Here is a 15,632-nt window from a genome sequence, read left to right as displayed (position 1 = left end):
ATCCCTTTGGCAGCCTGGTAAAACCAATGCATAAAATGCATAAAATAAATACATAGGATTAAAAAGGAAACCAATTATATTGACGTGTGTGTATATATATACATGTGAGTATATATGTATATAAATACTTATGTATGTATATGCATATATATCTATCTATCCATCTATTGTTCGTGGACAGCAGGGTAAGAAACCCTGCTTTAAAGTTTAGAAAGCAAATTAAAAATTTCTTCATAACAACCCTATAAAGTAGGTAGTATATGGATCATTGTCCCCATTTTACTGAGGAGGAGGCCAAGGCTCAGTTTAAGTGGTGCCATGGGCACTCAACTGGTAAGTGCCCAAACTGGAATTTAAAAAAGCAGGTCTCTTGACTTTTGGTTGCTCGACTCCATCCATGTCTTCCCTGCCTTTCCAATTCATACTGTCTCTTATCAGTGGGGGCTAAGGTGTCAGTTTGTTACTCTTGATAAACAATGCATTGACTCTTAAATTGCACCTTTTGAAAATAACACCTTAACTCCAGAGAATGAAATTAAGGGTACACATTTCAAGCAATGAATTGAGTTTACCTCAAATACTTTGAAGCAGATAGGAATTTGCACTGTCTCTCAATCAGATTATGTCTGACCTAGAGTCACCCTTAGTAGGGAGATGCTCTGGCGAGAAAGGTGAATAATTTTAGGAATTAATTTCCACATCTCTAAGCATTCTAGGGAGTACCCTAAAATGAAACTTGGAATATGAGGATAACACTTGGCCATTCTCCCACACAGAGGTTACTTGATAGGGAATCAGGAGTTCTTAACCTGTTTTGTGTCATGGGACCCCTTTGGCAGTCTGGTAGAAGCTTGTAGAATGAAATAGATTAGTTTATAAAGGAATCAAAATATGAAATAAAAGTTCATGGATACCACATTAAGAACTCTTGCTAGATATTACAAACCTCACCATAGCTTTTGCGGAATGATCAAGATGTTCAAGAGTCCAGAGACAACTTTCTATGATTGCCTTGGGAGTTGTCATAGTGGGGTCATCAGAGTTCACTCCTGGATTCTTGCTGACTTGACCAAGAAGTCTCCTATATTCTACATGATCCTGGGAAAACAACCTGATTCAATTTTCATGTAAAAAGAAAATACTAAGAAGAATTCTGCTTACTAGTGATAAAATATCTTATTTTATTTTAGCTCTGTCTTCACAGTCATTTTTTTAAACCACAGAAGAAAATCAGACTCCTTGCTTTGTTAATATAATTTTGTTTTTAGTCATTACATTTGGTTATTTCTAAAAATCAATCCGTCCTTCAAAGACAAAGGGATGCCACCCCTGAGGATATTGGCAATTCCAAATCCAAAATATTTCAAGACATGCTCAGGTATAAATCTCCTAATAAGACAACTTCAGTGAGGCCAATACTCCTTAGAATGCACAATTTCCATCAGATTTTTTTTAACGTTACCTCATAGTCCTACCTTTTAAGGTGCTTATTTGGAGACACAAAGATGGGGATAACCTTTAACATCTCAGAGGAGGTTTTGATTCAAAGTGCTTCTGCTGGAAGGAAGGAAACAAGCATTTCTTAAGCATACCTACTGTGTGCCAGGAACTGCACTAATTTGCTTTACAGTTATTGTCTCATTTGATCTTTGTAACAACCCTGGGAGGTAGGTCTCTTTCCCATTCACAAATGCAGAAAACTGAGACAGAGTGAAGTTAAGTGACTTGCCCAATCAAGGTCACACAGCTAATATGAGGCCACATTTGAACTCAGGTCTTCCAGACCTAGACCTGGTGCTCTATGCACTATAGCGCCACCTAGCAGCCTTACATATCTATTGCACTAATATCACCTTGTCAGAAATGTTTTTGTCCTGATGGGTTGATTGAAGAACATTTCTATGGGTGAGAATCTGAAGTCTGATTGAATGTCCTGCCTCTTTTGATTCTGCCAACAGAGTAACTGTATGCTAAACTTGTACATAATGTACAAGCTTCTCAATAATTTATAGCTTGTGCTCAGTATAATGTTCTTTGGTGTCATACAATGGTATGTTTATGTGTTCTTATGTCCTTTTTCATGTTTGTCAGTGTTAGTGACACCCACCTCTGATCATAAGCTCCATGGGTATAAATGTCATGTTTAAATTATTTGCATGTTGGCCAGCAGAGAACCATATGTAAGTGGAAGCTTAACAAGGATCATAAAATTGTAGTCATTATGATAAAATACTATTTACTAAATGCTATTTACTAAATGTCCTCTGAGATAAGTCTGGGTACTCTATAGAGAAACTAAAAAGGACATAGGCTTTTTATTTTAGGACATTTCGTTATAAAACATAGTAAAATTAGTAGTTATGAAAAAGATCACCAAGAGTAAAGCTCACCCTTTGTTCACCCTCCCCTAAGAAAAGGCTAGTGGACAGCACCAGTGTTATCATGGTGTACTACCAATGGAAAGACAAAGAAAGAAGTGAGAGAAAGATGCTGTAAGTCCTAGAAACTTCCTCTTTCCCACAATATTTGATCAGCGGCTATCTGCTAAGAGCTAATTTTGCGATTGCGAGCTCCTTTCAGCCAGGGACTATCTTTTGCCTTTCTTTGTATCCTTACAAGACAGTCATTAAATTTAGTTATTTCTAACTAGCATAGGACCTAGCACATGGAAGGCAATTAATAATTGTATATTGACTAATTGACTAATTTCTACCTCAATTTGCTCTTTATCAATAATGTTGGCTGCACACATTATGGGGTAGAGCTCCCATGGCTGGGGTCATAGAAGAAAGTTACTGTGTTGGCTATCCATCTTGACACTTAACTGACTCTGTCAACCTCCCAGAGGGGCAGGGAAAGTGTACTCTATGTAACAGCTGAGTCTTGAATGAAGCCAGGCAGACTTATAGAAGCGAGAGGGTTGAACATTTCAGGCATTGGGAATAGCTAGTGTAAAGACACAGAGACCAGAGTGTTGTCTTTCAAGAACTGCAAGTGGATCAGTTGTAGCAGTATTGTAGGATAGGTGGAGAGTAACATATAAGAAGACTGGGAAGGTAGGAAGGGTAAAGTTATAAAGATACTGAAATGCTAAACAGAAGACTTTGTTTTTGATTCTGAAGGTGATGGGGAGTAAATGGAGCTCATTGTGTGTGTGTGTGTGTGTGTGTGTGTGTGTGAGATATGGTCACACCTATGCTTTAGGAAAATAGCCTTGGCAGTGAAGGGGAGAATAAGTTAGAATAAGGAGAGACTCAAGGAAGGGAAACTAGTCAGAAAGATTAATCCCAAAAATGTATACCAACCAGGAAAAATGCTTAAACAATCCTCCCTCACCAAGAAAAAATCTCTACCTCAGCTGCTATGCTGAGGCTCAGTTCTGTTCATCATTGTTGAGTGAGTTTTGTGATCTACGTATGAAACACACTTGGCAATCCTTTGTATCAGGTGATGCTCCTTTTGCATGACTTAATATAGTTAAGGTACCTTGTCATCAAAAAAAGAGAAACAAAAATTACTAACCTATCTGCTTAATTAATTGCAGCAAAGGATAGAGCATCATGGCAGTTAACCACCAAGCCCTTTTCATTTGGTTTTGGAGAAGGGATCTGGCAGCAGTCACATTTTCAATACTATATTTCACTTAGCCTCATAAATTACATATTCCCAGGACATACCAACTAAATGCAATCCACAAAGTGGATAATCCACATGCAGCTAAATCTAGAATTATTTTTTTGGCTTTATATGTATGGGCATGTGTTTTAAGTTAAGGGAGTACTACAAATGTCTCTTGGAACAATAATCTTTTCATAAACAAAATCAGAGAAATGGTACATTTCAATCAATTGCAAGGACCTGGGATTTAGGGATTTTGTATTGTGACTCTACTGGTAACTTTGCTATGTCTGTGCCTTGTTTTTCCCAGCTACAAGACAAAGAAGTAAAATGTAACCACTTATCTTTATTTACCTAGTCGGCAATAGTAAAGACTAAGGTTCTCCTAGGCTGTAGTCTAGTGGTTTGAAGAGACATATTTTGATAGATGGCTTTTGAAATCCTTTCGCTGCTCTAAATCTATGATCATATGACCTTTATGGTTTGCCACGTGCAGATATTTGAGTTACATATGTTTTGAATCCGACAGTCACCTCCTAGATGAAACCATGTATAAAGGAAAAAAAACACCATGATCTTTCGCAAGGACAATTATTATGAGAGATATTGTGAGGTAGCAGAATAAGGAAGATATGGATTCACAACCTGTTTTTCACATATACTAGCTGTAATGTTGATCCTGGATGAATCACTTAACCTCTCTCTAAGACTCTCTCCAAGATTTTACGTTTCAGAGAAATTGCCTATTGGTAGAGGGAATTTCCTGACCAGAGAGCTTCCTACACAAATGAAATGCTAAGGTCTAGACAGACAAACAAAAAAGTTAAATATTAACATATTATATAGGACTTCCTTACATTCCTTATATTCTTTTGGATCACTGTTTTTGTAACTCTATTGTGTCAGAAATCTCACATGTAAGTAATAACATGTCAGTGACTGTTGTTCAGTTGTGTCAGACTCTTTGTGACCCCATTTGTTTTTTTTTCTTTCGGAAAAGATACTGGAGTGATTTGCCATGCAAACAGGGTTAAATGATGTGCCCAGGGTCACACAGCTAGTAAGTATTTGAGGCTGTATTTGGACTCATGAACATGAGTGTACCTGATTCTAAGTCCAGTACTCTATCTATCGTGCCATCTAGGTGCTCTCAGTAAGTGATTAATAAACGCTGAATTAATAATTGATCTTTGAAATTTTACAAAGGTATTTCAAACATATGTAAGACCTTTCACAACAAGAACACATAACTATGAGCAATTTAAAATATGTAACTTTTCAAAGAACAAGTATGCTAAGAAATAGTCCATAGGTCATATCTGGAATTCATAAAATGGAGGTTGGTATTTGTGAAGTGTTTTGAGGGTGGCTAGTTGATATTCTTGATTCATCATGCCAGAATGCCATCTCTTCTCCTGACTCATAACTAAAGTTCCTTCACGGCTATAGAAACCTGCTGTTGGCATATAGTACTGAGGGAATCTGGCTTCATTTAACCTGTGAGGTTTAACAAGACCATAGCCTGAAGGTTGTAAGGCTTTGAGCCATACCACTATCTCAGGCTTTTGATGACACCATAAACCACTTGAGATTTATGATGTTAGCAGATGCCATTAGATATGTATGTGCACAGGTGCAGCTTGTAATTAGTGAAAGAAGGCAAACTGTGTATATATATGTATATATATATGTATATATATATATGTGTATATATATATATGTATATATATGTGTATATATATATACATATATATATATATTTTAAACACACACACTCACAATAGTTTAAAATTTTACAAGGGATACCTGTAAATTTGAACCATTCATCTACCTGAAGGCAGGGGAAGGCTAAGGCGATGACTTCAGGACCCTTTCAGATTTATTAGTCTGTGTACAATGAACAGCTATATTCTGTGGAATAGATACTGTGTTTATTTTGACAGGGTTATGCCCATGAAGAAAGGGCTTAATATATTATAGTTGAAGTCTTTCACAACCAACTATAGTCAAGATAGCCACTGGTATTTATTATTTATACTTGGTCTTAATTTGAAAGAAAATGTACTGGATAAGTTTCCTCCAGACCTCAATAAAAAGTCCTATCAGTACAGTTATAATTTAATAGAAACCATTGTCAATAGGAAATGTAGCATACATTTAACCTTCAAAGAAAAAGGTAGGTGTTGTATAGGCTCCTCCTTATAAGCCTATCTAAATATGGCAAAATGCTTTTTGCTGAAAACATTTATAACTATTATTTGATAGGTTATCAGTAAATGGATTTTAAATTCTGTAACATGATGCTATAATAATTTTTATAAATTAGTAAATAATGTTAACATCTGATATGTAGTTTGCTTACTATTGTAATTATCAAATGTTTTTAATATATTTATAAAGTATAGGTTTAGTTAAAATGAATGTTAGTTTTAAAACAGCCTAAATGCCATAATCTAATGATTTGTTTATTAATTATTATGTACTGTTTATACCATTTTTTAAAAATATGGATGAAACAAAAACATGCTTATTCTATTTTTTTTAAAGAAACATAGAAGCCAAAATAAACACCTTTGCAGTAATAACTGAAAATTACTGGTTTGGTTGGGATAGAGGAATTACTTCAATTGTGATGTAAAGCAATGTAGTAGTGCATGCCTTCTAGAAATAATTATATAGTGATTATTTTAGAAGATAAACAAACACACAGATGTGCAAGTATATATTTTTAAATTCTTACTTTGTAAATATATATATATATATATATGTTGCATTATAAATTAATTTAATTATGAATGGAGCAAAAACATCCAAGCTTTAGTTTACTTGTAGAAGCTTCTAGTAAGTTCTAATGGATGACATGCCTTTAACTTAAGGCAGAAAAATTACTTGTTCTACTGAAATCACTTCAGTGTAGAGTGCCAAAGTGCCTAAGTGGTTTTTGAATAGTGCTTATTTTTGTAGACATTTCCTTGATGAATAATTTTGATGAATAAATGATGTGATTTTTTAAAAAGACAACCATAAAAGAGAATATTTTGGATTTTAATCATATTGTGTGAAAGGCCATATGCTATATGCTAATGTATATATATATATATATGCATATATATGTATAGGTATATATATATGTATGTGTATATATATGTATGTGTGTGTATATATATACCTATATACCCAGGTTAATGTTAGAAATTAGCTGGCTACTTTGGATATTAACCAATTGGGAATTCTAGCTTAAGAACATATGCAAAGTGAATATAAAGTAATGAGACCAATTTCCATAAGCTAGCCATAAAAGTGAGTTTAATTGTATAGTAAAACCCTGTATAAAATGTAAGTGTGATATAGGTTTCTTATTTGACAGATAAATAGGAGAAAGAACGACCAGAATAGGTATAAGTATGCTTACCAGCTTTAGGTATTGAAAGAAAGGACATGTAAATTTAAAAAAGTAGTCTATGAAATGTTCAAAGTGACATATTGTTTATTACTAAATAATATGCTTGAGGGGGAAAATCCCATACAGGTGACTCTAAATCTAGACTCATCTGTTTTAATAATAGTCACTTGAGCTTAGACAGCTTCAGAAACCTACTTCTAATTCTGCTTTCCTTCTGCATTTCTTGTTTTATATAGCACCCCTCTTGAATAACGCTAAATACTTTACATAGCACCACCTCTTTCTTTAAGCAAACTGTCCTGTGTGTTCTGAGGAACTGGTAGCTTAGCTAAGTGACTTCAGGGAATAATGATAAGCAATCCTTTTTAGGACTTTTTCAGCCGAGTTTAAACCAATGACAAAAGAGAATTTTCAGCGCATTTTCACTGATGCTCTACAATCTATTTTTATAGTTCTTTTATTTATTATTTTAATTAGCATTCATCATTGGTATGTAGCTCTTTAATCCTAAATTTTAAATATATACAAGCAAAAATGGTATGATCTTAACTTAGGAAAAAATGCCTGTTATCTACTCAGGTTGACTATCTGGGCATCATAGCTTATGGTTATAACACATCATAACACATTTACTGTACAGCTGTATTCTCTGAACCCTGGGTAGGAAAGTAATCTAAAGTTTATTTTCCTCTGGATGCCGTATAAAAATGTGTGTGTGTAGGTATATGTGTGTATATATAATGTGTATACATATATATGTATTTGGAAAAAGTTTAACTATTTCCTATTTATTTTTATCCCTTTATTTCCCCCTCTCTAGAATAGTTATGAAAGGTTATTATAAAAGTTAATCATCCAAATTAAGATACCCAATTGACAATCTAGCATGAACTCTGGCTTCTTCTAATTTCTAGTGGGTCCGAGTCACCTTGAGAGTTTCTCCGTTTTATTGCTTAAAAAATCTTCCAAGTATGTGTAAGTATGTACTTAAGTATAATGTTCTCACAGTAAGAAAATAGGAATGGGGGCGGGGGAAGCATCTGTATTTAAAACTGTGTATTGCTAGTCTTATGAAGCAGAAGTATGTTATTGACGCTCTTCTGGACTTTTGGGATAAACATAATTGGGATAAAATACTGACATGCTAACGTTTAGTAGAGAGATAAGAACAATTCATCTGGAGCTATTCTGGTCCCACTGGTAATCATATAATTGAACAGGTTTTTAGAGGATATTTGAAGCCACTGTTGTCCCTTGTGCGATTATATAATTAGTCGGCATCACTGTATAATAAAATCTTCTAAAAATGTGTGTGGAGTAGTATGGTATAATTTCCAGCAAGGAATTCCATCTTCATTTTAAAATTTCCTGATATCTGATTTATCTAATATCTGAATTTTTAAAATCTCATAATTTAACTTTTAAACATATTTTCATTAAATGATCGTATTTAAAAAATGAAACAAAGCAATGGATATTTAGCTGAAGAACAAAAAAACCGACTTTATTGCCATTTGTTAATTAAAGCTACTTTAGAGAAGAAAATTCATAGGCCCAGTTCTAGGTAAGGATGCCTCTTTACTTTTAGCCACTTAATATCTAATATTGCTTCTATATAGACATACACTTATACTTTAGTCACTAAGTAGTTTCGAGTTACTTTGTTTTAAGGATAACCAAATCCCAGATCAACTTTTTTCACAGAGAACAAATGTAGTCTTGGAAAGAGGATCCTCGGAAAGTTGCTAGGAAAATAAAACAACCCTCGCCTGTTCTAATAGTCTAGATGCCTTAATATTTTTTATATTCTTTTAACAGTTGTTAAAACCCAAAGCAGTTACTGAGACATCATCATCCCGATTTTGCTGAGCGCTCTTGCAGAGGGACTCCCACACTGTCTCCAGTAGAAAGCACACCCCAGATACACACTCAAGAATCACACAAAGGCAGGCATACAAATGCCCATGGAGACTCACAGAGTCCCTCTCTCTCACTCTCACCCTCACATATACTCACGCCTCTCTCCAACCCCCTACTTTCTCACTCCCAAACCACGGCAGCACAAAGACCACACACACACACACACACACACACACACACACACACACACACACCCCCGAGGTGTGGCCATGGAGAAATCCATTGCCTCCATTGGTATCATATACAGTGCTGATTTCAGGGGGGCGCTTTGACCTGCGTGCTGCTGACCAGACTTCAATGCTGGCTGCCCCCTTGGCTTTCTGTACTTCGCTTGCTCTCATTGGAGGCTGACATATGAATATGCAATAGCTATTTCCCCAGATCCCTTCCTCCTCCCTTCTTTTTGGTATCTCAGTCAGCCGCCAGGCGGAAGCGAAGAGCTGCACTTTCCAACAGTTCTAGGAGGGCGGCTGTTTGGGGACTGGGAGGAGGCGGAGACGAGGAGGAGGAAGAGGAGACGGAGAAAGAGACGAAAGAGTGCGAGAAGGAGAGCGGGTGGCCTCGGGAGAGGAAAGGGTGCTTTGGTGGGTGGTGGTTAGAGGGAACCACCGCCGCTGCCCAGGCCAATCAGAGAGAAGCGGAAAGAGGCCAAGTACGCAGCCCAGCTCTAGTATCGCCAGCCCGATCTGCAGAGCGGAGCCAGACCCAAACGGGGGGGAAGAGGGGGAAGCGGCGGGGGGGTGGGGGGGGGAGGGAAAAGAGGCGAGGAAGGAAAAAAAAAGGAGTCTGCACCACACACACACACACACACACACACACACACACACACACACATCACACAGAGAGTAGCCTGGCCCGAAACGAAACGAAATGAAAGATCCTCCCCCCCAAAAAAACCCAACAGCAGCAACAACCCCCCCAAATCAAAATAAAAGTAAACAACAAAACAAGCAAGCAAGCAAACGAACAACAACAACACAATAACCCCCGATCCCGAGCTCAGCCTGTCCAGGACAGCGTTCAAGTCAACCACCAAAAACTACTTTCCAGCGTTGCAACCTAAAGAGGAAGGAAGATTGCAAATTCGGAGGGACTGAGGGGGAGGGGAGGGGTCTGCTCACTGACTTTGACTTTTACCGCCTTTTCCTCTCTGACCAAGAACTCTTCCTGTTGTGGTATTGCAGAAACTAATAATAATAAGAATAATTAATAATACTTGCTGTCCACTACTGGAAATTAAAACAAAACCAGAAAAGCAACACAAAATCAACCCTTCAGGAAAGCATTACTCTCTTTGTACCTGAGAAATGTGAAGCCAGCGGCCCTGTGTAGTGCTAGTGATTCAGAATTCTATCCATTTAATGCAGTACAATGGGATGGTATGTGGTGTGGAGATGATAGATTGTATTTGCTTTTTTTCCTCCCTCTCATCCCCCCCCCATTATTCTTTCTGTGTGTGTGTGTTTTAAAGGGGATATATCACACACCTTCCTAAAATGCTGATATAATTTCTGTTTTGTGGTTGGGATATGTGGATTGCACATATATGTTATATGTAATTGTATGTGTGTTTATGTGTATTTGTTTTTGGCAGCTTTTGTATATGGATTACACTTTTATGCCAGGAATCACTGGATGGGAGTGTTCGTCCAAAAAGTGCTGAACTTGGCACATTTCCTGCTTCAACTTCCACCTTCCCCTTCCCTCCTCTCCCCCCCACCCCCCCTTCTCTGGCAGGCAACTATCAGTTAAGCCCTGGAAAGGATTAATGTGAGAATGTTACTTTAGTTGTACCTTGTAGCCAACTCGCTTGCTTGTTGCCTCACGGTTTCCTTCTTTTCTCTTCTATTTTAGGCACAGTATTTCTCATGTAGGCTGCCCACTTTCACTCCTAATGCATGCCTTTAGTTTGGAAGAGGGAGGGAATTATGAAGGGAAATACCATTAATGCTCTGTTTGGTATGTGTTGGTTTTCTATCGGCATGCTTTTTAAAGTTTCATTTCCAACGATGTTGTAGCGTCAAACTGTAGTGGTATTTTTCTTTCTTTCCTTCTTTTTTTTTTTTGTGTGTGTATTGTGTGGGGGCTAAAATTATAATGAATTTCTTCCCCCTCCATCTAACCCCCCCCTTAATATTTATTTTCACCCTGCTGTTTTGCTGTGGGATTTTTTCCCCTTTCTACTTAAGTCTGTGTGTGTGTCTGTGTCTGTCTCTCTTTTCCCTTGTCCTCTCTTCGCCAGTATGTCTGGGCCACATTTTAATGCACAATATCCCATCCATTAAGTTGTGGTTGAATGCGGAGTGTGTGAGGACTTGGCAGCTCTCAGGTTGAAGGGGGCGGGGAAGCCAGCTTCGACTTTGACACAAGATGCCGAAGTGGCGTGATCTGAATTATTATTAGGGCTGTGAACATGGCCATCTTCTCCTCCTCCAGTTGGAAGAGCTGCCATCGAACTTGAGACGAGACAGACAAGATCTCCAAGTTTTTTTTTTTTTTAAGTACAGTAGCTGGCAGGGAAAAGGCGCCAAAATACACAAGATTAACTCTAACTTTCTTTGAACTGATCTCAGAGAACCATTCCATGTAACTCTAACTTTTAATAAGTGGGGGGAAAGTTAACTTTTGAACCCACGTTTGAATAGATATTTGCCAGTCATAAAATGTAATTAACCCCCCCCCCCCAGTAATATATTTTTATTTATGTGGTTGGGGAAAAATGTTCATGTAAATACGTGTGGTATGTGTATGTATCAGTCAAAGGAGTTCAAGATTTAATCAATATCACAGTTAGTGTGCTGTACACTTACTGTATGCAAGAGAATAGATTTCAGTCCATTGTGAAGCTGAGAAACTGACCTTTATGCAGCCTGAGTAAAAACTGCTAAGAGTTGTGAAACACAAAACGTTGTGGTTTACGGTTTTACATTTGAGGTTTGATGTTTTCATTTAATGGTCTGGAAGATGGGGAAAGCTTCAGTACTGAAAAGTCCCTATTAAACCAGATGTGGACAAAGGTCAAGCACTTATACTCATTGATACAATATCCTTCAGATTCCTACTTTACTGATGGGTAACAGAGGAAAAACTGCTGAGCAGTAAAAGTTTTTGAGTGCTAATTTTAATTTATCCTTGTGATAGCATTTCTATCTACTTGAAATTTTTTTTTTACTGAATATACTGAATTTTATAGCCATGAGTTTTTTATTAAAGCAAATGAGAAATTGATTAGCCATTTTCCATGTAAATGTGGACAATTTCATTGTTTAACTTCCAAATTAAAATTTCCTATTATTTTTCACCAGCCATTTTAATTGTGCATGTATTTAATTTTAATAGTCAGACACATCAGTAGTATAATTATAGACTCAATGGTGATATAAACATCTGTAACTGTTCTTTAGGATTCTGATATCACAAAGAAATGAGAAAATGTCATTTAATTCAGTTATTTACCATGCATTCTAAGTATAAAAATATTTTAGAGAAATTCTACTTGTACAGTTATGCAAGGAAAATAGGAAATGTATTTACTGCTTATTTGCTTAGTAAGTTATTTCATTTTAAAAAATCTCTTATAAGATGTCCTCTTACTTTGAAAGTGACTATTTCTGAATTTACATTTACTTTTGATTTTCTTTTCAGTTACAATGACACCTCTAAAAGGACAATTTGGAGGGAGCCAGCAAATTTAACTTAGTTACCCTTCAAGTACAGTATTTTTTTTTAGTACTTAAAGACTTTTGAAAGCAGAGGCCTCCCAACATTTATGTCCAAAAGTCATATAAATGTATCTGCTTGCTTATTTTCATAGGTCAGAATGGCATGTTTTAGTGGGTAACACACTGACTTAACTGTGGAAGTAAAAATATTATATCATCTTACTCTAAAGAGCTGGTACCCAGACGAACAATTGTAACTCTTTCCAAAGTAGTTAAAGATTTTACAGGGTACGCATTTAAAAAAATATTGTAAATGAACTGAGTAATCAAAAACAATTAGTTTAAGACTCCAAAGCAAAAGTAAAGTCTAAACCATGCAAGAGGTAGACTGCTGCATGCTTAAAGCTGTACAAAGATTTCTTTAGAGGTTAAGGAGATGTAATATTGGTTTCTGAACTGGCTCAGTTCTTCACAGCAGTGCACAAGGGCTAATCATTAAGACTATATTGAAAATCAGTTCAGTGTCTATGTTTGGAGTTTCAGTTTGTAAATAAATGTGCATAAGATGTAGACAGACATGGTGAGACATATTATACATATATGTGTATATGTATATATGTATGTATATACATATTGAGCAGTAACATTAATAACAGGAACATTTTTGTCATTTAGATTTGACCTCAGGGGTAGTCCCAGTCCCCCAGTGGGGGTAGGGGAGCCCATGGATATTTATTTATCTTGATTGGTGTACAGTGCTGGTGATAGGGGTACTGGTAGTGAGAAAAATGACTAGTATAGATTGGGGAGGGGGGGGAATGGGGTCAAGAATTAGTCTTAATTTGACAGCAATGTTTTAAGTACTAAGAGAGCCAGGCACAATTTTGTAATTCTTGACAAGTTGAGACAATTCCAGTACTTTGGATTGTTTATATATGAATTTTTGTGAATTTTATTTGTGTGTGTCTCCAGAGATGTATAAACTTGTGTGGTACTTTCAGAGTACATAAGCATGAGCAGATGCTGGTCAAACATCTCTGGGCCAAGAGGTTCTTTTCTTGCCTATTCCAAGTAATGGAAGAGATGAGCAACTTTTCAGGTTGCTCCCTGGGTTCAAAAGGTCACCTGTCTTAGTCTATTTTTAAAATATGTATATGTATTATACACACACACACACACACATACATATGCACACAGAGACATGTATATGTGTATGTATATATGTATATATATGTATGTATGTATGTGTGTGTGTGTGTGTGTGTGTGTGTGTGAAACATTGGCCATTCAGTGTTGGGATAAAAATGAAGCTTAGCCTCCTCCTCCTCACCCTAAACCTGAAAGTCATTATGTGGATTGAAAATGACATTATTAAGATAGGAAAAAATATTCTTTCCCTCCCAAAGGCACGGGATCCTTAACCTTCCTCTCCAGACTTTTCTGGAAAGGTCAGTGAGTGGGATGGGGTGGAGACTATGGTGGAAGGCAATCAATATTTGTAGTTGTTTTGAGATGTCTGCCTGTAGGCTTAAGGGGTCTAGTCTCCTGGAGGTCGCTGAAAGGCCCCAAAGCTATTACAGCTTGCTTTTTAGCAGCATTTGGGTGTAGAAAAAAAAAAGTCTGTCACCTGGGGCACCACCAATCCCCTCTGAAATGAATAAATCTTCTGCTAGTTTCAGAAAATGTTCCACTCCCTCCTCCTTTTTAAGGTGACAGGAATAGGGAAGAGAGGGAAGGGATTTTTTTTTAAAGAAATATAGGAATCCTGAAATACAAATTCCTGTGAAGCCTGATCTCAGATGCTGAGTGGACTGCTCTTACATACCGTATCGGAATTGCTACACTGGAGCTATCCCATTAGTTTCTTGGGTAGGTTAAAGTGTGCCAGCCCTGCCTCTCTGTTTAACCCATTCAATGCAGGAATGGGAGAAAACCAGAAAGTAAGGGAGGAGAATTAAGGTCAAAGTCTAAAATGTTTCCAGACATCTTTGGAGAAGTCTTCAGAGACCCTTTGGAAGCCTGTCTAAGAATAATATATGAACCTTGGAAAAGGTGGGAGTGGAGCAGGGAAAGGAGAGGCTATTCCCGCCACTTCCCAAGGTGGCAATTGACTTCTGCTGCTGGGAAGAAACAACCTGTCTCACCAATTCATCAGCCCCTCTTTCCGAAGGTTTTCTGGTCAGCTATTCCTAGATAGGTCTAGAGTTACTTTGGCATAAGTAGATTAAGAAAGAAATGTTAGTTTTACTGGTATGTCACCTACCTACCTGTCTGGGGCTTCTGAGGGCAAAGAGTATAGTCAAATAGAAACAGCATAAAGTACAGACACCTAACAGTCCCCCTTCCCCGCCCTTCTCTTTATTATCTTTCTCCTACTACACTTTTTTACTTCTTCTCTCTCTATGTCCCCTTTCCCCTGGATGGGGAGCCCAATTTGGTAAGGGAAGTAGTGAGCAGAAACATTAAGTTACCATGATCACCAAGACCTATACAACTACAAACACTTCCAATTTTTAGAGTGGCCGATGAAGAGAGTGAGGGACATTTTTGCCCCTAAATGATCCTTCTCTTTGGGTGGGGAACAATCCCAATGGTTAGTGGTTCTTACCTGGAGCCTGGCACGAAGTCCTCTGTGCTGCTTCTGCTACTGGAGTTAACTGGAACTCCTGTTGTTGCTGCTAAGTCAGGGGTATTCATTCTAATTAATGGTTGTAATCTCTCTTTGGCTTTGGCAACATTTTGGATGTGATCTTGGTTTGAGGGTGAGGGTAAGGGGAAGTATTTTCTTTGGTGATTGGGGGTGGGGAGAGGGAAGCACTGCTGGGAGAGAATGGATATGCCTGTAGAGAAACCTCCCCAATTTTTAAGACTAGGTTCCCCCACCCCCACTCCCTTTCTTTTTGCCAAAGGATAAGGGCTCCTTCACAGATCTGTGGTTGTGAGGGAGCTTGGTCTGGGCGCCAGTGTTTTCACTAGGTTGGTGGTGTGTGTATGAGAAAGTGAGAAATAGATGGGGGCTCAGTTTTTTT

This window comes from Trichosurus vulpecula, chromosome 9 (genome assembly GCF_011100635.1).
Source record: "Trichosurus vulpecula isolate mTriVul1 chromosome 9, mTriVul1.pri, whole genome shotgun sequence".
In the NCBI taxonomy this organism is placed as follows: Eukaryota; Metazoa; Chordata; class Mammalia; order Diprotodontia; family Phalangeridae; genus Trichosurus; species Trichosurus vulpecula.
Note: the sequence above shows the minus strand (reverse complement) of the source record.